This window comes from Capra hircus, chromosome 29 (genome assembly GCF_001704415.2).
Source record: "Capra hircus breed San Clemente chromosome 29, ASM170441v1, whole genome shotgun sequence".
In the NCBI taxonomy this organism is placed as follows: domain Eukaryota; kingdom Metazoa; phylum Chordata; class Mammalia; order Artiodactyla; family Bovidae; genus Capra; species Capra hircus.
The window spans coordinates 48,474,011-48,498,628 of NC_030836.1; the positions used below are offsets into that span (position 1 = coordinate 48,474,011).

The 24,618-nt window shown below is 51.6% G+C and overlaps 1 protein-coding gene across 6 annotated transcripts in view; it reads left to right on the forward strand.

The window, feature by feature from the left end:
• Positions 1-24,618, forward strand: part of PPFIA1 (PTPRF interacting protein alpha 1) — a 79,790-nt gene that overhangs the window by 2,370 nt on the left and 52,802 nt on the right. The window lies entirely within an intron of this gene.

Consider the following 24,618-nt stretch of genomic DNA (forward strand, 5'->3'; position numbering starts at 1 on the left):
CATTCTCTCGTGATGGGTCTGCAGTGGTAAATTAGTAAATGAATAATTACTAGCCTTAGTGCATTTCTTGGCTTTCGTCAAGTCTCCTGAAAGATTGATAAGCCAAACATCTGGACTTCCTCTTTAGCAACAGGAATTTTATGGCAGTGCTATGACGTTCCTTTTCTGTCAGACGTGAGAATCACGGAAGTGTTTTTCCCATTTGAGTCTTGTAAATTACCAGGTTTGTTTGGGTCCAATGTTATCACCAGTAACACTGTCTCTAGGAGATCGTGAAGGACTGGTGTGCTGCAGCCCACGGGGTCACAAAGAGCTGGACACGACTTAGACTGAACAGCCGCCACCACCACCACCACAGGCCTCGAAGGATTGCCCAGGTTGTGCTTTACTGGGCTTTCGTTGTAGTGTTTGTAAATCTTTTCAGTACTTGGGCATTTTTCTTTTGTTTTTTCATAATTGTATTTGTCTTGTAATTTGAGGTGCAGCTGCGGACGTGTAGTTTTTTGAGGGATAAACACAGGGATGAAACAGGGAAGGGCTGTGAGTTTGTCGAGTCCAGTCTCGCGCAGTGGAGCTTGTCACACCAGCAGGGGGACAGTTGCTCAGCTGCTCCGTGGTGTAGCCTGGAAATGCCTTGTTGAGTGAAGAATGCGATGATGTCACCGCTCACCTACTGAGCGCCTGAGTCCAACGTTTTAGAAACATGGGAACCAACAAGTAAGCCTTACTTGGATCCTTCCCTTTCTTGGCATCTGTAGTCTGTTTGGTGGCTAATTGTGTGACCAGGTAGGCGTGTGAATTAACTCCTGCCAGATTATGTAGGAAGTAACAATGTACTTAAAAAAAAAAAAACACTTTACTGTAACAGAACATAGGTCAGAAAAATTCACACATCATAAGTGTACATTGCAGTGAATTTTTCACCCAATGAACACACTCTTGTAATTACTGCCTAGACCAAGAAAAGAACATTCTCAGGCTTCCCAGGAGCCCCTCCCACCCGCTCCCAGGATCTCTCCCAGAGCTAACCGGAGTCTTTTCATCATTGATTAATTTGATGTTCTTAACTTTATGTATGTGAAAGTAATGTGTACATTTTATTTCCTGACTTTCATTCAGCGTCATCTTTGCGAGCTCTGTCCATGCAGGTTTGTCTGTTCCCATCTGCTATGTAACCCAGTATATGAATGTCCCATTGGGCTTCCCAGACAGCTTGGTGGTAAAGAACCCACCTGCCAATCCAGGAGTCGCAGGTTTGACCCCTAGGTTGAGAAAATTTCCTGGAGTAGGAAATGGCAACCCGCTCCAGTATTGTAGCCTGGAAAATTCCATGGAGAGAGGAGCCTGGTGGGCGGTATAGTCCACGGGGTCGCAGAGAGGTGGACACAACTGAGCACGCGCATGAGTGTACCGTAGTGTACTCTTTCTGTTGCTCGTGGCATCTGAGTTGTTTCTAGGCTTCACAAATGCTGCCCTGAATGTTCTCCCTTGCTGTTTGGAGTGGATGTGTATGCATTTCTGTTGGGTGTGTTCAAAGGCGTAGCACTGCCAGGGGATGGAGTGTGTTCTACCCAAGGCGGTTGTCCCGCCCCCGCCCCGGGTGAGCCTCCGGTGGCTCTGCCCCTTGCTGTCTCCGGTTCTGGCTGTAGCTCTGTGGGGCAGCTCCGTGGGGTGGGACCTTGCCACTCCCTGTGCATCCCCGCACCGCCCGCCCCCAAGCAGGCAGAGCCACTGCTTCTCTGTGGGCGCTTGGCGCCATGTGCGTACCTTTTTTGATGAAATAATTGTCTTTTGCCCATTTTTCAGTTGGATTGTCTGTTTTGTTTCTTGTTGAATTTAGGAGTTCTTTTTATATACTCTGAGTACTTGTATGGCAGGTTTTTGTTTTTTTTTTTTACTTTCTTGAGTGTGTTTGCCTTTATTCTCTCTTAGTGGTGTCCTTTAAAAAATATGTCTTACTTTAATGTATCCGAGGTGACCAGTCTTTTCAGTAATCTTTAATGTACTTGTGGCCATTGAAAGATATTAACATGAAGCTGTATGAAGATTCTTCCTTGTAAAAGCTCTATTGTTTATCTTTTACGGTTGGATCTGTAATCCATCCGAAGTTGGTTTTTGTTTGGCTGGTTGTTGGTGTGAGATAGGGGCCTTGATTCCTCTTTTGATCTTCTAAGGTATGGGTGTCCAGTTGTAAATTTTCTTTTTTTAACTATCCTTTCCCCAGTGTCATCTCTGTTGTAAATCAAGTGACTGTAAGCGTGTGGGTCTGTTTCTGGACTCCCCTCTGCTTCATTCATCTTGTTGTCTCTTTTGCACAAATGCCACACTGCCTAAATTCCCGTTGACTTAGTTAGTATTCATATCTGGTAATTTATATCCTACAGCTGAGTCCTTAATCAGTATTACCTTGGCTAATCTTGACCCTTTGCATTTTCAGATAAGTTTTAGAATCCACTTGGCCGTCTTTCCCCAGAAAATGCTGGGATTTTAATTAAGGTTGAATTTATTTTGTTGACCAGTGTGGGGAGAAATGACATCTTTTTAATGTTGTTCTTATAATCCATGAACACAATATATATAGCTCTCCATTTTTTTAGATCTTCTTTATCTTAAAAGTTTATAGTTTGCTGTGTGTCTTGCACATGTTTAATTAGATATATTTTCAGTGCCATTATAAATGACTAACATGTAGAGATAGAATTGATTTTTCTGTATTCACTTGCTGAATCCATTTATTTCAAATAGTTGTTGTATTTTTTTATTTGTGCACAATTATGTCTGCAAATAAGTGCTTTGTTTTTCCCCTTTCTAACAGTGATAACCCGTCTCTTTTTCTTGCCTTATTGTACTGACTAGGATCTCCAGTACAGTGGTGAACAGAAGTAGGCTAAGTATCCTTGTCTCTTTCCCATTATCAGAGGAAAAGCTTTCAGTATTTCACCATCACATATGGTATTAGCTTTTTGGTAGATATTTTTATCAAAATATGTAAATTCTCCTGTTGGTTTGATAAGAGTTTTTTTTTTAATCATGAACTAAAATTATTACATTTTCTTAAGTTTATTTTTCTGCAGATTTTGAAACAGTCAGGTGCTTTTTCTTTTATGTGGTGATTTAACTTTTAAAAAATTTTGTGATTCTAAAACAATCCCAACCTGATCTTGGTGTATTCTCCTTGTTGTTGGACTTTATTTGTTAGTGTTTTATTTAAAATTATTTCATCTGTACTCAGAGTCTGTAATTTTACTTTCTTGTACTTCTCTTCCTTGTTGGTTTTAGTATCAAGGTTATGCTAGTCTTATAAAACAAGGTGGAGAGTGTTCCTTGTTTACCCCCAGAGTTCCTGTGAGACTGCTGTTTTCTTTCCTAGATTTTTGGAAGAATTGGTTGGAAAACCAGTTGGTTTCATTGTCAGGAGGCTTTTAATTTCAGATTTAATTTTTTTCATGCCAATAAAATTTTCTGACTTTGGGTGTCTTCTTGGGTCTGTTTAGGTAAAGCATTTCGCTCCTGCTAGGAATTTACTGAGGCGAGCAGACTCTCCAGTTAGTAAGTGGACGGTGGTTCATAACGTCTTTCTTATCTGCAAGATGTGTTGGCGCCCCTTTTCAAAATCCCTGATGCTGGTGATCTGTGCTTTGTCTCTTTTTCTCACTCAGTCTGTCTAGTTTCATCGGTTTGATCAGTCCTTTCGAAGAGCCAACTTTCGGCTCTGTTCTTAGAAACTTCATATTTGTTTTCTGTTTCTGCATTTTCTGCTCCTTTTTCTTTCATCTGCCTTGGGCTTCGTTTGCTATTCTTTTTTTCTGGTTTCTGGGGATAGAGGCTTAATTGATTTTTAGCCTTCCTTCTTTTCCAGTATTTGTGTTTAAGGCTTTAAGTTACTCTCTAAACACAATTCGCTGCATCCCGCAAATTTGAATAAGCCAAGTTTTCATTATCTTTTATGTAAAAGTATTTTCTAATTTTCATTGTGTTTTTTAAAATTATTATTCATGAAGTTCTTAAAGAAGTATGTCATTTAACTTCCCAGTGTTAGGGGGGGTTTTTCTAGTGACCCTTTCTTAATTTCTGGCTTAGTTCCATGAAGAGCCCCGTCATCGTCTTTTTGGGCTACTGTCTTAAATACTGTGGACTAACTTGTGAACAACAGAAAGTTGCTTCTTGTAGTCTTGGAGGCGGGGGAGTCCCAAGATCAAGGTGCCAGCAGGCGCCACGTCTGCTGAAGCCTGTTTCCTGGGTTCTAGACTGCCCGCTTCTCCTTGTCCTCAGCACGGTAGCCCGTTCCCTCCTGCCCTGATTCCCTCCCAGAGTCCCTGCCTCCTAGTATCATCACCGCGTGCGGGGTGAAGTTTGAGGGTACATAAACTGTCAGCCCATTGCAATCCATAAGGGCTATTCCAGTAATAATCTTTTCAGTCCTTTGAAATAATTCGAGCTTTCCTAATGGCCCAAGATATATTCATTTTGTTATGTGTTCCTTGGGCACTTGAAGATAACGTGTACCAGTGGGAATGCAGTGGCCCGTGTTGTATTAATTAATCAGGTTTGTTAATCATGTAATTCAGATTCTGGTAGCCACGTTGAATCAAGCAGAGATAGGTGAAATTAACTATAATAAATTTTATTTAACACACCCAACATATTACCATTCCAGTGTGTAGTCAGCATGATAAAACCTAATGAAACAATTTGCATTCTTTTTTCCACACTAAGTCTTCAAAATCCAGTGTGTGTTTCAGGCTTGCAGCACATCTCACTGTGGAGCCAGCCGCGTTTCAGGTGCTTCGTGGCTGCACACCGGGGGCCCCGTTCCCGAGATGTGTCTTTACCCTCTCCCACTGCGCTGATGAGCTTGGCTGCTACCCTTTTCTACTTCAGCCAGTCTTGTGTATTGACATTGTGAGGTTGTGTTATTGGGCAGATTCACATTTAGGCTGCCCGTCTTCTTCCTAGGCTGGACTGGGAGCAGCATGAGGCGCCCTTTTCTCGCCAGCAGCGCTTCCTCCGTTAGGCGCTGTGTGACAGCGAGGCTGCCGCGTGGGTTTCTGCCCGTGTCGGCCTGGGTGCCTTTGCGTGACGTGTGCGCCGTGTCTAGCTTTCCCTCTACTCAGCTTGGCGCTGCTGGTCTTTTAGCGAGAGTGCCGCCCTGTTTGTAGCTGTGATATTTCCGGCTGTAGACGCCTTGTCCGAGTTCTGTCTGTCCCGCCTCCTCTCTGCCCTGCCCTCTTGCCTTCTTTCAGGAGCCCCTCTGTCAGCTTGTGGGTGTGCATTCGCACACACAGCGTGCGTTCCACATTCAAGTCTAACTTCCTCCCTGACACGACTGTTTCCTCCTTGTCGCTGTTATCCTGTAAAATTTTAGATACGTTTTTGACATTATCGTCGTTTTGTAGAGTTAATATTTACCCTCACAGTTAACCTCATTGTTGGTCTTCACTTGCTTTTTATATTTCCGTCAGAGACTACTTTTCTTTTTCCCAAAGAACTGCCTTCATATTTTTTTAGTTCACGTCTGTGGGTGATGAGTTGTCTCGTTTCCATTTGCCCTAAGTCTTTATTTTGCTTTCACTTTCGAAGAGTGTTTTTGTTGGGTATAGAATTCCAGGTTGGTGGCTGTTTGTTTTGCAGCATTTTACAGATGCCAGTCCATTATCTTCTGACTTCCTTGTTCTTGAAAAGTCAGCTCTCAGTGTTGTTGTACCATTAAAAGCCACACCTTTTTTCCTCTGAGCGCTTTGACATTTTCTTCTTGCCTTAGGCACCCGCAGAGCTGCTGAAACCAATGTGTGGTTTTCATTTTTGAGTCAATGGTCTGATTCTGGAACCAGCTCTTGCCACTGTCCCCGTCAGTCAGTTCAGTTGCTCGGTGTCTGACCCGTGGCAACCCCGTGGACTGCAGCGCGCCAGGCTTCCCTGTCCTTCACCATCTCCCGGAGCTTGCTCAAGCTCATGTCCATCGAGTTGGTGATGCCATCCAGACATCTCATCTTCTCCTCCTTCCCTTCTCCTCCTGCCTTCAATCTTCCCCAGCATCAGGGTCTTTTCCAGTGAGTCAGCTTTTTGCATCAGGTGGCCAGAGTATTGGAGCTTCAGCATCAGTCCTTCCGATGAATATTCAGGACTGATTTCCTTTAGGATGGACTAGTCGGATCTCCTTGCTGTCCAGGGGACTCTCAAGAGTCTTCTCCAACACCGCAGTTCAAAAGTATCAATTCTTCAGTACTCAGCTTTCTTTATGGTCCGACTCTCACATCCACACACGGCTACTGGAAACCCTGTAGCTTTGACCGAATGGACCTGTGTCAGCAAAGCAGCGTCTCTGCTGTTTCGCGTGCCGTCTAGGTTTGTCACGGCTTTCCTTCTGAGGAGCGAGCATCTTTCGATTTCACCGACTGCAGTGATTTTGGAGCCCAAGAAGATAAAGTCTGTCACTGTTTCCATTGTTTCCCATTTATTTGCCGTGAAGTGATAGGACTGGATGCCATCATCTTCATTTTTTGAATGTTGAGTTTTATGCCAGCTTTTTCACTCTCCTCTTTCACTTTCATTCAGAGGCTCTTTAGTTTCAATCCCTGTAGGCACTTCTTATTCCCCTTTCTGTCTTATTCCCCTTTCTCTCCACTGTGAGGGGCCCCATTTATAGTTTTTAACAACATAGTTTAACAACCAGCTCCTTCGATACATTCTATACTTTTTTCCCTCTTTTTTTTTTTTTTAACTGATCCATCCTTCAGTTCACTGATCCTCTTTTCAGCTATGTCCAGTTTGATGTTAAGCCCAGAGACTGAGTTCTTAAATTCAATCACTGTTACTGTAAAGTTCTAGAGTCGGTTTTGATTCTCAGAAATGTTTCCTTTGGTCAGGGACATTTTTGAGCAGGTGACTGAGTTCTTAAATTCAGTACCTGTTATTGTAAAGTCCTAGAGTTGGTTTTGATTCTCAGAAATGTCTCCTTTTGTCAGGTATATTTTTGAACAGGTGATGTTTGCATCTGACGCGTCCAGCACAGCTCTGATAGCCGACACACCTCTGACACGCCTGGATCTGACTCAGTTCTTTTTCTCTTGGTCCTGTTTGTTGTCACACCCTTTTTTGATTTTTGGTTGCATGTTGGACATTATGTTTGGAGAACCCTAGAGGTTCTGAGTGATGCTGTATTCTCTAGTTTGCTCTGACACAGACCTCCAGGGGGGACAGAGCTCTCTGTTCACTCAGGGCCTGAGTGACTTGAGGCTGGGGGGTCCTTGAAAGCTCAGTCTCAGGAGCCTTCACCCACCTCCTCCCACCCCGCCAAGCCCCTGGGAGGAGCCCTGCAGCGGCTCTGTCTGGAGGCTGGAGTGCCTCCCAGGGACCCCCCCTTCTCGCCAGGTCCTGAAGCCGCTGTCTCCTGAACACCATGAGGTGACTGATGCTCAGCGCTCAGCTGGTTTGGGCAGAGTGTTGGGCACGTGTTCCTTGCCTCTCTTTTTCTTGGGGAGCTTGGTCTCTAACGTCCAGCCCGAATTGTCAGGCCTGCGCTCGAATTTTTGTCTTCCCAGCCCAGGGAGCAGCCCAGAGCTGTGTTAGCCAGTCCCTCTGCTGGACTTGCCCCCTGCCTCTGCCCCCAGAGTGGCTTTTCTCAGAGCCCCAAGGGAAGGCGCGGCCCTCTCAGTCTGGCTGCTTCCCTTGTTTGGAATCTTAGGTTGTGGCTGCTGGAGGACCTCTTTTAAACTGTATTTAGCTTTTCTAGCCCTTGGTAGGCTGACCTAAAGCTGTTTGTGCCTGTGGCTGGAAGTGGGGATGCCCTGGGTGTCTTCTTTGGTCTGAAGCCACGTGTGAGTGAGTGTGAGCGATAGTTGCTCAGTCATGCCTGACACTTTGCAACCCCACGGACTGCCGCCTGCCAGGCTCCTCTGTTCATGGAATTCTCCAGGCAAGATTGGAGAACCCACTGGAGAGGGCTGCCATTTCCTTCTCCAGGGGGTCCTCCCGACCCAGGGATCCTGCATTGCAGGGGAGTCTTTCCCATCTTCCCCCAGGGGAAGCCGCATGGAGCCGTCACAGTGATACAGGAGAAGACAAGAGCCGGGGTCCTGGCCTGGCATCCAGGGTGGTGCTTCTGCTCAGAGTCCCCAGCTCGCCCGGGCTGTTTCAGTGTCGCTTGAACTTGGGAAGAAGGTGGAGCCCGCGGCCACGCTGCCTGGGAACAGAGGGGCCGGTCCCCCCCTCTTCCTCCGCCCCTGCCGGCCCAGGCGGCCTTGCGATGACGCTGCTGGCGGTGGAGAAGGAGGCTGAGGAGGGAGGGGTTCCGGGACTCTGTGACGTGGTCACACGCGGGTTTTCTTTTTCATTTTGAAAAAAATGACTGCTTTTAGTCTCCCCTCCAGTTTCACTTGAAGGTTGAAAATGAAGATTGTATTCTCAAAGTTGAGCTCAGTGATTTTACAGTCTTTTTGAGAGCAACAGTTGAGGTTTTAAAAAGACGTCTCAGAGAACTCCAGTAGATAAAGCCAGGAAGAGAGAGCGTGCTCAGGGTGCACTGCGGGCAGGAGCCCGGGCTGTGCTCTGTCTCTCCCAGAGGCTGGGATCCCTGGGACGGGCGGATCCAGAACCCCAGCACCCTGGGGACCGAGTCCTCCAGTGACTGCAGAGGCCGGGCTGGGCCAGGAGCAGGGCAGACTGTGCCCGCTGAGTGGAGAGCCGCCAGGGTAGGAGGGGGCCCGGAGAGGGGGTGGGCGCCTCGGGGGTACACAGAGGGGCAGCCCCTGGCGAGGTCTGGGGGCCGCTGGCTGGCGCAGCTCGAGGCAGGGCCACCCCTGAACCTCCGCCGTGCGGCCCCCACGGGGCAGAGTCGTCCGGCAGCCCAGGGTCAAAGTGAAGAGGGTGAGTCGCAGCCCGTTGAATGAACCCCTGTCCCCACTGTGGGTTCATTTTCAGTGCCTGGAGCGAGGTGGGTGAAGTGAGTGAGCCAGTCAGGGAGGACCGAGCTCAGGGTCAGAGTGAGGGGCAGCTCGCGCGGCGAGTCCTCCTCGCCCAGGTGCGTTCTGGGCACTCAGGTTCAGGGGTGCCCTTTCAATGGCCTCACTGGAGGCGTGTTTGGGGGGTGGAAGGGGCAGAAGCCCACTTAGAAGACATGCTCATTCCTGGTGGTGGTGGTTTCTGAAGCCATTTATACTGTTGGGTTTGACTGCGACCCAGTACCCTTGCAGGGTTCTGTGCGATGGTGGCCCTGGGCTGTGGGCACAGCCCTCCTCCTCCCACAGCCCACACTCCCCGCAGCCCACACTCCCCGCAGCCCACACTCCCTGGCGCCCCACACTGCCCCGCAGCCCACACTCCCCGCAGCCCACACTCCCCCACGTCCCACACTCCCCCGTGCCCCACACTCCCTGCAGCCCACACTCCCCTGCCCCCCCATACTCCCCCGGAGCCTTTTGGCGGCCCCTCCCCTCTCTGCACCCTGGACGCTGGCCTGCGCCCCGCCCTCCCCTCCCCCCAACCTGTTCCCACTGTCTGGGTCCAGGAGACTTGCGCTCTCCCAGGTCCTGGCCTGGCGCACACGCCCGCCTCCTGTGGGTGGGCTGCGGGCCTGTGATTCTTGACTCTAGGAGCCGCCTCCAGGGTCCGCTGGTGAGATCTGGTTGACCCAAGGAGGGTTCGAGCCCGGCGGGCCCTCTGTCCCCGCCTCAGTCGCGCTGGGTTAGAGGTCATCCCTCACGTGATACGTTTTGCCTTTGTGAATATGTTAGTTCTCTCAGAGGAGGCCATTCTTCTGACCTTGTCCCCTGCTTGCTAACTCTTAGCTCCTGCTAAGAAACCTGGCAACTAACTCTTTCAAAGAACCAGCTCGACCCTGTGTATAAAACTCCTCTAAAACGCTCATATTCCAACAGCAGTTTTATTTCTGCTAAGGAAACGGTTCTTAAAGTGGAAATAACGTGTAGCTCAAGCTCCGCAGGGTCAGTGGCTCCTTCCGGCCTCCCAGCCTACCTCCCTGCTCCCGCTTCTGGCCTCGCTTCGGGGCGGAGTGGTTTCAGGCGGCCCCGCTCTCATGGAGGAAGGTGGGCTCCCGGGCTGCGGCGGTGATTTCAGGCCCCTCTTGGACTCGGCACTGCTGCTGGTCCTCGGGGACCTCCTGGGGCCCCTTGCCACCTCTCTTCTAACCCTGGAAGTTGCAGAGGAGATTCCTCGGTGCTCAGTCCTCCGTTTATCCACTGGTTCGCCTCTTAGGGAGTGCCCCTCGCCGTTCCTTCTCTCTCGGCCCCTGTGGACACTGGCATTGGTGTTCATCTGGCGTGTTCATCCGCTGTCGTCTTCTTTCCAGAGATGGGCACCTTGAGCCCCTTGGCTTGGCTTCTGCGGCCTTGGGCCAAGGCCCCGTTAGTCCCTGAACGTCTTGTTTTCTGGCACAAAACCTGTCCCAGGCCCTCACTGTGTGTTTCCTGCCTCAGGTCTAGGCTCATCCCTCTGAGAAGCCCCGGTGCCTTTCCGTGGGGAGGGATTTGGGATCAGCACCTGGGGCTCAGGTGGGCTCATTGTCACAGGGGTGAGCATCTCTCAGGTCCTTCTGGGGAACAGAGCCAGACAGAATGCTCATTTTCTAAGAACCCTGGATTTCACATCGTTATTTCCTTAAATTAAAATGGAGCCTTTCCACTTATTTTATATTTATTCTTATTTTACACCGAGTTTTGATGTCTAATGATATTAGCATTATTTTCTTTGTCCTATGATGTACATGAAATATTTTCAACATTTTATTACCATACTATGATAATGATCCTACTGTATGAAGCTTTAGAATTTCTTTGCAGTTGATTTGGGCCTTAGAATAAACATATCTGAAGAATGTATAGATAGAATAACAGATTTAAAAGCAATGTGAAGTAACATGAACCACACAAATAAAATTTGATACACAATTAGCTTCATTTTTTTCTGTTTATTCTTAATTTTAGGCTTTGCATTTTTTCTTGTGGAGTTAACGTTTCTCAAATACATAAAGTGTTTACTTGGCTCAAAATTCAGAGTTGTAGGAAAAGGCACCCTCAGACACCCAGCGTCTCCTGTCCCACCCGGCCCTTTGCAGGTGAGGCGCTGGTGTCCTTGCCGAGTACACGGTCCTGGGTCCTGTCTGTGTGGAGCAGTGAGCAGCGGTGCCCCCCTCACTCTCGAAGGGAGACAGTGAAGGTTCGCTGCCTGCTGTTGCTAATTAGATGCGGACAAAATGTTTCCACTTTGTAGATTTTCCCTGTGGCCGAAAGTGAGCTCTTGGCTGAGGTTGGCAGGTTGCATCATGGTTCCTTGGCAAGGAAGGTCCACCCAGGGAGTTCTTATTCTTGGCTAGCTGGGTCTCATTCTTATTCTGTGGGGAGGTTTCATTTAGCTCTGAAAATGAACTTGGGAACTTGCAGCCTCCCTTGAATTTCCAAGGTTTTCTGCTTTGCACGTGGGCCAGTTATCCGCCCTGCCTGTGTAATCTGGAGCCTTTACCAACAGTGGCAGGAGCATCGACCTCAGGCAGTGGCATGCTGAAGCTGTCCAGTCGTCTGTGTAGAGGTTTGAGTTCTGCTCAAGACCGATCGATATTCAGAGCCATCAATCTCTCTTAAAACCAGAAGGTGCTGTTAGAAGCCGGGCCCCCCGCTCCCCTCCCCACTTGTAGAGTGGTTCACGGGAGACGTGAATGCCAGGTAAGGTCAGGTCCTTTGTTCCCTAAAGTGGAAACCCATGTGGCTGGGGATGCGTTTCCAGTAGTCTGAGTATTCATTTGAGTAGTCTGATGTGGTATTTGTTTTCACGTACATCACAGCGTAAAATAGGACTTCATTTATGACTGCATGTGAAATCCAGTTGGGCCAGAGGGTTGAAGAAGGTTTGTGTAGAGTTTTATTTTGCTGTTTGGTGGCTCAGCTCCTTTTCCTCCCCTGTCGGCCAGCTGGCCCGTTGCCCCTGCCCGTGCAGTCTGCAGGCATTTCACCCAGAAACAGCACGCCTCTGTCCTCAAGCCGACGATGGGGGCACCAGGTCTCTCACACTCGGGCCTGGGCCTATGTTCAGGTAGATCGACGCGCGTGTGCACACCCCACCCCCCCCACCCCAGGTCAGAGTCAGGGCGGGAGCACTTCCAAGGAAAGCAGCCTGCTCAGGCCGGGTCGGTGGGACTTTCCTGGTCAGCTTTGTCAGTCCCCTCGTGGAGGTGGGCCTGCGGCATCCTCATCAGTGAGGGGCAGCGGCTGTTCCTTTTCATCTAGCTGTTCCTAATGTCTGCTGAAGCTCCAGTGCTTTGGCCACCTCATGTGAAAAGTTGACTCACTGGAAAAGACTCTGATGCTGGGAGGGATTGGGGGCAGGAGGAGAAGGGATGACAGAGGATGAGATGGCTGGATGGCATCACCGACTCGATGGACGTGAGTCTGAGTGAACTCCGGGAGATGGTGATGGACAGGGAGGCCTGGCGTGCTGCGATTCATGGGGTCGCAAAGAGTCGGACACGACTGAGCGACTGAACTGAACTGAGCTGAATGTCTGCCGTGGGTTAGGCGTTGTCTCAGGGCTGTGTGGATGCATGTTGAGGGAGATTAGGTGAAAAATAGCCAACATTTATTGCCTCTGATCCTTTAAGAGTTGAAGTACAGTTGACTTATAATCTGTTAATTTCAGGTGTACAGCAGAATGATTGGGCTGCACACTTATATGTCCGTATTCTTTTTCAGATTCTCTTCCCACATCAGGTACTAACGAACGCTGGCTGCACTCCCAGAGCTCAGGAGGCCCCTGCTCGCTATCTGTTTCGCACATGCTAGCGCGTGCATGCTGGTCGCAGACTCCTCATCTGTCCCGGCCCCATCCTCCCCTTGGGATCCACGAGACTGTTTTCTTTGCCTGTGGGTCTGTTTCTGTTTTGTAGACAAGTTCATTTGTATCTTTTTGTTTTTGTTTTTGGCTGTGGTAAGCAGGGCATGGGGTCTTGGTTTCCTGGACCACAGGTGGAGCTCGTGCCCTCTGCAGTGGAAGCGTGGAGTCTGACCCAGTGGCCCACCAGGCGATTCCCGTGTCCTTTTTTTTTTTACTTAATTCCACCTATAAGTGATACGCAGCAGCCTCTAAGCCTGTCTATGTGAATTATCTCAGTGAAGTCTCATAATGATACTACAGAGTATGCTTCAAACAGTGCCGTTCGGTTCTGTTCATTTCAGTACCGCTCTGCTAACAGTGCCACTAATAGGAAGCAGGGTGCTATAACGTGCCCCACTATAGATGAAGGGACCGAGGCGCCGGGAGCGGGCCGGCCATGCTGGTGGTCAGTGCTGGCCCCTAGGCATCCTACTGCAGGGTTCCTCCCACAGGAGGAGGTAGGGGGTGGGCAGGGGACCCCCAGGGCCTGCAGGGCTGGTCCGGGGAGGGCCAGGGTTTGCTGCTTCTTCCGTGGAGGGTCTCTGTGTCCCTGCGGGCTCAGCCCCAGCCCCTCCACGCACACCCTGCCTGTGGGTGGCCGGGTGCCCCCCGGAATCGGGGCCCTCCAGTGGTCCCCGCAGAGCCCACCGCCCTGCTGCTCTGCCCCGGCGCTCAGCACAGCGCCTGGCAGGGCCCCGTGGCACAGACGTGGCGATTTCCTGACGCTGGCGGTCGGTTTCTCTGCCCTGAGTCTTTGAGGTCAGCTCTGCTTAGAGGTCTCGTCTAATTCTTTCTGACTCTTCCTGCGGCTCTTTCCTTTGATGAATCAGACGTTTAGGGTTTAGATGTTTCTGTTTCTCTTTAGAGAGTTTCTCCGCTGTCCCTCATCACTTTGCACAGACACGCTTTCCTGCAGCGCGTGCCCGCAGCCCTGGAGCTTGTGTGTCGCTCAGCCGGCTCTCGGCACCTGGTGAGGTTCCTGCGCTCCCCTGCGAGCCCGGCCGCTGCAGCGGCAAGGGAGGCGGGCGCTGTGGCTCTGGAGCGGCGCGCGTGTCGGGGCGAGCGGCTCCATCCTCTGTCTCACCTGTGACTTGGCTGCGGCCGTGGCAGAGCCCTCCCATGCCTTCTGCTCTGCTTCCGTCCCCAGCTCACCTCCTGGAACCTCTGGGCGCTTCTGTGTAGAGTAAGGGGGAGCTCGCCCCGAGTGCGAAGTTTTCTGGACAGAGGCCTGTCTCTGGAGGGTCTTCAGGGGACCTCGGGGGTCAGGGCGGGGGGTGCGGGGGAAAGTCCTGGGCCTGGCCAGTTTCCGCGCCCCTCTTGCTCCGTGACTATCTGTGTTCTCCGGTTCCTGCACCACCCTTTGCTGTGGCGGAGGGCAGGGTTGACGGCTGGCCGCGGCTAGGCCGAAGGAGCGAGGGGGCATGCTGGGCACGGAAGTCCCTCTCCTGGGGCCAGGCCCTTCAGCCGCCCGTGGGGAGCATCCCGGTGCACTTGCGTGGGGTGTGGGTCCTGCTGTGGGTGTCGATGGAGGTTTTGTGAGAAGGGCCAGGAATCCAGCGACGCCAGGGAGCCTGTGAGGATTGTCTGAACCGCGTTTGTTTTTGCCTGTATGGAAGGAGCCGCTGTTGCGTCCGTGTGGCTCGGAGGTTGTGCCTCACGCAGAGCTGGGGCAGGGCTGGGCCCTCCCTGCGGGCTGCGCAGCTGCCCTGAGCCTCCGCAGAGCCTCCCCAGAGCTGGGCGCCCAGGGCGGGCAGTGCCGCCTGGCCTCCAGCAGGCTGCTGCAGAGGAGTGCCAGAAAGTGTGGCCACGGCAGGGGGTCAGCCGTGACCGGCAGGGAAGCGAGGGAAGCGAGGGAAGAGGGCGAGCCGGGGAAGGATATGCGGTGTGTGCAGCAGCTGCCCGTGCCCCAGTGAGTCCTCGAGGGGCGATGTCGCGGAGGCAGCGGCGTGTTTGACATGCCCTCACACTTCTTGCTGAGAAACGTGGGTGAACTCTGTGGTAAGTGAAATGAGCCTGCTCCGTCTGGGGGCTCAATGACAGACTGCCTGCGTGATCCACCCAGGAAGTATGTCGTTGTGTGGACCCTGCAGCCTTCCCAGTATCCTGGGGAAGTGGGGAGGGCCGGGCCTGGAGGCCGCGGGCCCCATGCTGCCACGAGGCTCTGGGAAGGCTGCTTATCTGGAGACCGCACCCGCACTGCCCGCATCGCTGCCCGGGGCTGCAGATGGCTGCCTGCCTCCGGACGTTGCTTGCGGCTTCCCAGCTGGAGTCTGGGCTCCAGGCCCGTGATGGGTGAGTCTGAGGCTGTTCTGCGCTGACCCCAGGTGCGGGAGAGGCCGGGACAGCAGGTGGCTGAGGCTTCCGGCTCCTCCTGTGGGTCATATGCCGTTCCTCAAGGGCAGAGCACCTCCCAGCGGAGGATGGGGGCGCCGAGGCTGGGTGGCCGAAACAGACGGCAGGCAGCAGCTACCTGGCCGCGAACACTGACAGTGGAAGGGAGCCGTCGCTTCGGCAGCAGATGGCGAGGCCTTCTCCTGGCGGGAGGTCTCAGGGACAGTGGCCGCGTCCAGCTCCTCTCTGCCCTGACCTCCTGCCAGAGAGAGGCGAGTACAGCGAGTAGAGATTGGAATCAGGGCTTGGGATTTTCCTCCTCCTGCCAGCCCTTCTGTCTCCATCACGCCCTCTTGTTTCTGTTTCCTGTTCTGATGGCCTTTACTCCATTTCCAGGAGACAGTTTCGCAATCTCGAGCTGCTGCCTTTGTAGTGTGTGTAGCAGGGTGCCTGCTGATTACCTGAGCAGTCGAAAGGCCCGTGTGGGGGAAAAGTGGTGGGTGGTTAGAACAAAGGGTTTAAGTGGGGAAGAATGTACATCCCAAGGTGGTTTTCTTGTGCAGACCGTAGAAATTCTTGGTCCCCAAAAAGTTTAGCAGTGAATTAAGAGGTTGCGTGAAAGTGCATTCCTGCTGATAGGGTTTTCGTGCTTTGCACAAACCCTTGGATGCCCAGTACTTGCCTATTTGTTTCACCAAGGTGTTTTCACTATTAGTGACTATTAAAAGGGCCAGGCACGGCCAGGAAGTGAGACATTTTCTGGTGTACCTGTTCAGTAAGCGACTTCAGGCTGGTGATACCTCATCTTGCTGCTCAAACGGTTTCATTTCCCTCAAGAAGGAAGTGAAATTCCTTGGTGTCGACTTGGAATGCGTGTTTCTCTGTGCTTTGAAGCCCTACCAGTGTTGCTTCGGTTAACTTCATCTTAAGGTTATCTCCCTGGAAGCTGTGTGGTGATTAAGACATGCTGATACAGGCAGTCCGCATTCATGGTCCCTTTAAATATCATCCGTGATTTGGAGGGAGCTCATGTTCCCATCTTTGTGTATTTCCCGCGCCCAGTGGCAGGTGTTAGGTTCCCTTTCTTCACGCTAGGAAAGCCTCTGTGGAAAGAATTGAGGGAAAGGAAGCCGTTGCTGCCCCCAGGCAGTGGGATAATTATTTTCATGAGGACAGACGTGTTCCTCTCGTGTCTGGCAAACACACGAGCATCCTGGCCTCCCGCCCCCGTCTGTCGTCAGGGGCAGGTGGTCCAGCTCTGCGGCTGGCGTGCCCCGTCGAAGGGGGCTGCCGCGGCTGTGTCTCCAGCCCTGCGTTCGGGACGCATCTCGCGCACTGAGGCCCTGGGCTTGGCCAGTCTGTGGACGCGGCCTGTGTGCAGAGCTGTGCCGGCCGCCTCCCTGCTGCCCTCCTCCCACGCTGCCCGCCTCCGCGTTCTGCCCTCTCTCCCCTCTAGGACCACGCGGCACAGTCTCGGTTTCTCTTTGCTAACACTGCTGCTCTTTTCTTCCATTTTCTGGCTTCCCGGCGTGGGCCCTGGGTGCCGAGCCTCACAGGGCGTCTCCTGCCCTTCCTTGCCAGCCCACCCAGCTCCCGGGTGAGCCCGAGCTCAGCTCCTTGTTGGCGCTCCCGGCCCGCGTCTCGGCTTCCCTCCGCTCACTCAGCGCTTCCCTGCATAAACGCCTGTCCTCCTGGCCAGGCCAGTCTGCTCAGCCTGCTCCCCTGCCCACACACGTGGCCCGCACACGCCCCTTCTCCCGGATGCCTTTCCCGCTCCCTTGTGCAAAACCCCACCTTTGTCTCACGGCTGAGGCCAGCCCTGGGTGGTCTCCACACACCTCTGATTTCTGCTGGGCCTCAGGGGCTGCCCCGTCTCGAGGAAACGATGGAGTCTGCTGCCTGGGGCTGGCTTTACTTTTTATTCTTTTTATCTTTTCTCCAGTTTTTAAAACGCCTTCAACTTTAAGAAAAAAGCAGATGAAGCAGTAGGATTGGATATATCAAGGCCATGCGTGAGGAAGCAGGAGAAATCACGAGCTCATCTCCTGGGGGTGTGTGGCTGCCCTTCCGCTTTCCTTGCAGGGATGGTGGTGACGTTCCTGACTGGCTGTGACAGTCTGTTCCTCTTCACTAGCTGCTGAGTGATTCTTTTCTTTTCCACCCAGTCTTTCCTTCTTTCCACCCCCTACTTCTGTTTCACATCCCCAGCTTAATAGCATACCGATCTCAGCCAAGGTGTTTCACTTCTAAGACTGTTTTGTCGCCTATAAAATGGAGATCCTCTGTTTCCCAGTGTAACAGGCAGCTTTAGTGAGACGTCGAATGGAGCACCCGCTGTGATAACTGCACGGAATTGGCAGCACTCACTACATGTTTGTCATCTGTCTGCAGACCCCTTACCGTGCCCCTCCCCCCCCCCCGCGCCCCCCAGCACAGGTGGGGGCATCTCGGTCTGCATGTGGGCTTGGTTCTGGTGCTTAGCAGGTTATCTTCTCCTGCAGATAACATAACGTCTGTATTCAGTTCTCAGTTCCAAGCCATTTATTAACCCAGTGACCTTTGCACTTCACTAACCTGCCTGGGCCTATGTGTTCTGACTTTAAAAGGAGGTCACTATGAGTGCCTTACTGGTGGCTGAGAATAAAATGTGATAAAATATATGAAAATGCTTGGAAAACCATAAAGCATTAATTGAAAATAAAGTTATTGCTGTTAATATTTAACCTTGTGTGTACTTAGTATAGTGCCTCAGAAACTGCTGTTGTTGTTGGGTAAGTTATTTGGACAGGGCGCCTCATTCCTCAGGCTGCGTTTCGATCTGCTAGGCCTACGAGAGCCAGGGAGAAAGCGGTCCACCTGTGGTTATGTCGTTACATAATTGTAACTGCAGTCAGGGTTGTGTCCCTGGGCCTTTGATTCATGGATCCCTGGAGCTATCCTCTTGTTAAATTAAGGGGTAAAACTTGTAGCAGGGGACTCCTGTCAGACAGGTTTGCAGGACAGGGGATACACAGACCCACAGGAGTCGAGGAAGGTTACAGAGTAGCGATCCTTGCCGTGGGAGGTGCTGTGTTCCTGACTCCACGTAGAGCTGCCGCCTGTACACCTGCGTGGAGCCCAGCTCTTTGCCGGGCTGTTTTCAACAGTGTGGGGAATCATCTTCCTCAGGGTAGACGAGGGTCCCTGAAGAGGAGTGTTGCAGGCGGCCCGGGAGAGCCTAGAGCAGGAGGTGAGTGGTCCAGCCCGGCCCGAGGCCCCGGTTCAGGCTGCAGGAGAGTGTGCGGCTGTGACACGGGGTGGGGTGGAGGGACACCCGCTGACCAAGGCCTGGTGGGTGTGGCTCCCAGGAAAGGGGTGACCGGGGCAGAGCCGGTCGTCTGCCAGCCTCTCGGGGAGACTCCCGATGGGCAGACAGGGTCGCGACAGGCCGAGAGGCGGCCCCGCGGGCAGCGAGACGCCGCGTGGACAATAAAGCCTTTATCTGTATCGTTTCCACCAGTCGGCTCCGTCGGTTTCCAGTAGCCAATGTCATTCTTGTTAAGAAAGCTGCATGACAGAATCGAAAGTGTTTTTCAAGCTCAGTTGTCCTTATTACTTTCAGCCTTGGCTCTGTGGCCTTAAACACTGGAGTGTTTGTGTTTCTTTGACTCGTCAGCAGAATTTCAGGAAGTGCTATGAAAGTAGCTGTGCATCCTCTGAAGCTGCTCCTTCTTAAACTTGTATTTTACTGACCGAGTGGACTCGAGCCCCAGGAGGAACTCCCTTATAAGCCCTTTTGGTTATGGTTTTATCCCGCGGCCTTTGATGCACTGGAGATCCCTGCGCTCCGTCTGCTGTGTCCCGGCAGTGGCCCGCTCAGCCGTCCTCATCTCCTGCGCACTGAGGCTTGAGTGGTCAGTTGTGGTCTTCGTGTCTGCCGCGTGCTGGCCAGAGTCCCGTTGCCGCTCTAGAGCATAGTCAGGTGCGGTGTTCACGGCCCTGTCTCATGTCAGAGAGCTGCTCTCCAGTAGCACCTGCTGGGGACGTGGTAGAAATTTCTCTTGCTGCCGACATTGCAGTCTCACAGGGCAACAGAGCAGGTCCTGTCTTATAAGCCTCTCTGTGCAGTTGTTTGCTGATACCCATGAGGGCCCTGGAAGGCAGGGCCCGAAGGCTCCTCCGTGTCTCGGATGTTCTCATTTAATAACGTCATAAAGTCATTTCCTGGAGAGCTTCGTTGTTGTCCAGTCACTGAGTTGGGTCCGACTGTGCGACCTCATAGACTGCAGCACGCCGGGCTTCCCTGCCCTTCCTGTCTGCTGGAGTTTGCTGAAACTCCTGTCCATTGAGTTGGTGAGGCCATCCCATCCTCTGTCGCCCCCTTCTCTTGCTTCAACCCATGTAAAAGGATTGTGGCTTTTTTTTTGCCGAGGTCAGGTGCAAAATTGAGGCTCTATGGCAGCTATTGACAAGCCTGAAATATTCTAAAATTGTGACTAAATCAGAAAAACCTGGAGCACACTGCAAAGCTTTATGGAGACTTGCTAAGCTGTGACCTCCTGGGCAGTCCGGGAGTGGTGCTGGGGAGGGCGGCTTGATGGCGCCTTACCACCGGGCGGGGCTGCTCCTCCAAGCCCGGTCCTTCCCTCGAGGTGGCGTCGGCTTCCTCTCCAAGTTCAGGGTGCTCGGACGCTGCCCTTCCCAGCCCTCCCGCACCTTTCTCTGCCTGTGTTCCGTGGTGGCGCCATTGCCAGGAGGCTGTGGCAGGACCGCCAGTGGCTCTGGAGCGTGGCCATGGGGTGAGGGAGCAGTGAGTGCCCAGTGTCCTGCAGCTGGAGCCCCGTGCAGCGCCCCCCGTGGCGGCCTTAACGTGAGATGCGTGGGGGAGCCCACGTGGTGGTCAGTGTCACATGCTTCCCAAATGGCTCCCGAAAGGAGAGCTGCTGTGGTCACAGCAAAGAGTAGAGAACAAAAGGGATCTCTCAGAGGTGTTTTCAGTCCTTGTGATGTGACCGCAGCTAGAATATAAGCTGGACACAGGAAGGAGACCAGTCCTGGGTGTCCACTGGAAGGACTGATGCTGAAGCTGAAACTCCATTATTTTGGCCGCCTGATGTGAAGAGCTGACTCATTGGAAAAGACCCTGATGCTGGGAGGGATTGGGGGCAGGAGGAGAAGGGGACGACAGAGGATGAGATGGTTGGATGGCATCACTGCCTCAACGGACATCGGTTTGGGTGGACTCCGGGAGTTGGTGATGGACAGGGAGGCCTGGCGTGCTGCAGTTCATGGGGTCGCAAAGAGTCAGACACGACTGAGCAACTGAACTGAACTGAGACACAGAAACTTCGCATGCAACTAGAATAAGTCATTTTATCTGTTTTCATAAATATGTGGGACCGAGCCTGAGTCAGAGTTGACTGTTCAATCTGCCTTCCTAAAAGTGTTAAAGCGGCTAGCCGGTTGGCAGTTGTCTTCATGGAAAGCTGGGGGAGTTGCTTTGTACTTGAAATTGCCTTATATTTATTTGGGCATGTATACTATATATGTAATATATAATTAAGTAATTTGGATATCCAACCAAATAACCAAAGGTTTATGCTTATTTTTACTGTTTTATAATAGCATAATATTTTAATCTGTCCTTTATTGCCATGGTGAGATTAGAAAAGGCAAAGATTCTAAATGGAGAAATAGTGGTGACATTTGAGCAAAATTAATGCCTTTTTTCTTTTGCAAATGAAGTTTCACATTTAAAAAGCAGTGAGGCCGTCCTCACCTGCCCAGGATGGTACAGGGGCCATGCCGGCTGACCGTGTGCAGAGCAGCCCTTCCTCAGGGGACGCGATGATAGTTGCTTCTGATCTTGACTTTTCTTCGTCAAGACATCAAAACCCTGCAAGTCACAGAATGGCAAGAGAGATGGCGAAAGTGCAGAGCTGGCATTTATGTCGCGCGCGTAATTTATGGCATCAGAAACATTGCGAGTCAACTGGCGGGACCCTCTGAGCCAGCAGGTCTTCTGTGTGTGCCTGAGGGCAGTCCAGCAGCCCCTTTTTATGATGCTTTCTTCACTCATCATTTTTCTACTGGCACATAATTGCTTTACAGTGCTTTGCTAGTTTCTGCTGAACAGCAAAGTGGCTCATCTACATAGAAGCATACATCCTCACCCCCATTATATTTAAATTATAATCTGTCTTCTCGTAAAATTACATCTGTTTTAAGAATCTACCTAAACACATGAGTTTAAGAAATCAGTACCTACCCTAATTGTAACATAAACTGAATTGTTAGCATTTGTCTACGGTAGAGTATTTTGTTATCTAAGTGTTTGGGCATGACTGCACTGGAGGGCTATACAAGCCAGATGTGTGTGCTCCAGCCAGTGAGCATTTCAGTTTAAGAGAAGATGGTCAGAAGCCATTCTGTAGGACAGTGTAGGGATGTCCAGATATATTAGGATAAGTAAAAACAGACCAACCTCACTTGTGTTCGATCAAAGAAAGATGACAGTAGCTGAAATGAGGGTAAAGTGGCACTCATGTTACACATTGTCAAGTGAGAAAGTGAGGAAGTATAATAACTTCACAAACTAGCTGGGCCTTCTTTGTAAGAGACACGCCAGCTAATCCCCTGCCTGGAGAGGGTCGGGGGAGCGCGGGAGCGCTCACACCCAGGGGCGGGCGTGTAGCCAGTGTCTGACGCCGAAGAAGGTTTTGCGGACTTGGGTGTGATGGGTGAGAAAGGCGCAGGATGGATCCAAAAAAGAAACGTTGACACCAAGGTTGAGTAACACCCAGGATGACGGGACTTCAAAGCAACCGATGTTTTCACGCATTGCTGGCCCATGAGGAATCATTTAGCAGTGTCCATTAAAGTAATAAATGTCCTTTGACTCAAAACTTCTCAGATTATCCTGCAGATAAACTTGGCGCACATGCGGAATAGTATATGTGCGAGGCCATTCATTGTCATGTTTGTTTGTAACAGCGGAAGATCGGAGGCAAAACCATAAATGTCCATCAGCCAGTGCACAAAGGACAAGTCACCGATTTTGAATTCATTGGTATATGCAGTCATGGCAGCAGTGAAAAAGGGAAGGAACTATGGACTGATGGGAAGCATCCTTAGGTTATGTCCGTAACCATAGAAGAGGGAGGGAAATGGCTGCATTCGTTGGCGTCCATGTATGCATACATCCGCAAGAAACGCTGGCTTCAGCTACCTGTCGTGTGGGAGCGGACAGGGCGCTGGAAGGGCGCTGGAAGGGCGGCTTTTCTCACGTGTGCCTTTATCGCTGCTCCAAGCGTGCGTGTGTGCGTGTGTGTGTGTGTGTGTGCTGCCACCCCCGTCGCTGTTGCCATTAGCGGTGGTTCAAGAAGTCTGTGAATGAGACAAGCTTTGGAGATGAGCCCGGTGGCTGGCCATCAGAGCTTGACAGCGACCAGCTGAGAGCATCATTGACTCTAATCCTCTTGTAACTACATGAGAAGTTGTTATTGAAGTCAATGCTGACCATTCTACGGTTGTTTGGCACTTGAGGTAAATTGGAAAGGTGGAAAGCCTTGATAAGTGGGTGCCTCATGAGCTGACCAAAAATTTTTTTAAAATAATAATTTTGAAGTGTTATCTTCTCTTATCCTTCACAACAACAACCATTTCTCGATCGGATTGTGACGTACGATGAAAAGTGGATTTTATACAACTGGCGAAGACCAGCTCAGCGGTTGGACTGATAAGAAGCTCAAAAACACTTCCCAAAGCCAAACGTGTACCAAAAAAAGATGGTGGTCACTGATTGGTGGACTGCTGCCCATCTGATCCCCTGCAGCTTTCTGAATCCTGGTGAACCCATTACCTCTGAGCAATGTGCTCAGCGAATCAATGGGATGTGCCTAAAACTGCAACCCCTGCAGCTGGCATTCATCAACAGAACGGGCCCGGTGGTTCTCCCCCGCAGTGCCCGGCTGCACGTCGCAGAGCCAGCGCTGCAGAAGCTGAGCAGATAGGGCTGCAGAGTGTTGCTTCATCCACCATATTCACCTGGCCTGTCGCCAACCAGCTGCCACTTCTTCAGGCGTTTCAACGACATTTTGCAGGCAAAACGCCTCCACAACCAGCAGGAGGCAGAAAACGCTTTCCAAGAGTTCGTTGAATCCCAAGGCATGGATTTTTACCCTACAGGAGTAAACAAACTTATTTCTCGTTGGCAAAAATGTTGATTGTAATGGTTGCTATTTTGATTAATAAAGGTGTGTTTGAGCCTAGTTGTAATGATTTAACGTTCACGATCCCAAACCACAATTACTTTTGTACCAACCTCATGGTTAGAAAGCATGAGCAACCCAGATGCCCACTAGCAGTTGAGTGGGTAAACAGAGGGTGCCACATCCATGTGATGAATCATTATCCAGCCGTGAAAATGAGTGAAGCGGCGGCCCACACGGTGCCTCGCGTGAACCCTGAGAACGTTGCACTGAGGGGAGGAAGCAAGATCCCGAAGGACACACGCACGCGTTGGTCTGTGTGAGATGCCCAGAACAGGCGGGTCCTGGAGACAGAAAGCAGCCTAGTGGCTGCCAGAGGTTGGAGGAAAGGGGTGACAGGCAGTGACTTCTGATGGATCAGGGTTTCTTGGGGGGCAGGGCACAGTGGCCCAGGCCGAGGAGGCGGCAGCATGCGGTCTGGGAGCTTCGGGTGGAGGTCTAGTCACCAGTCCCGGTAGCTGGCCCACTTGGGGATGGGGCAGGGAGGCCATGTGGTTGCTCCGAGGGGCCAGGAGGGAGATGAGGAAGACCCTTAAGATAGCCGCGTGGAGATGCGCAGGGGACCAGTGGACGGTTGCCCGGCCTGGGGGTGAAGCCTGACACAGGTCAGATGGGCACCGCGTGTGTAGGGAGAACAGGGGCCCTTGGACGGAGCCCCAGGAGCACAGCAGTTCTGAGTGGGGAACAAGTGGCCGGGGCGAGAGGGATGAGAGTGGAAAGACGGGGTCAGCTGCTCCCCGGAGGGTGGTGGGCGAGCGCGGAGCCCAGCCAGTGAGGCCGAGGCTGGGGCCCCCATGCAGTGGCCCCGGGAGGGCGGGGGCGCGGCGGGACTGAGACATGGGCGGGAGGAGGGTCTGGGCGAGTGACGGCCACGCGGGCAGTCCCTGCTCTGCTGTGCCCTGCAGTTTAATGTTGTTTAAAGGAAAAAAAGAAGTGAGGGTTGGCCTTTGGTGTGTGAGAGTGAGTTGAACTGTTAAGTTCATTCTTTTGCTTTACTTATTTATTTATTTGTCTGTGGCCGTGCCATGAGCTTGTGGGATCTTAGTTCCCCCGCCAGGGATCAAACCCAGGCCCTCAGTTCTTATATCTACACAAGAAATATGTATATTCTTATGTAAATATGTATAAGAATATATACATAAAAGGTTGTGTTTGCTTT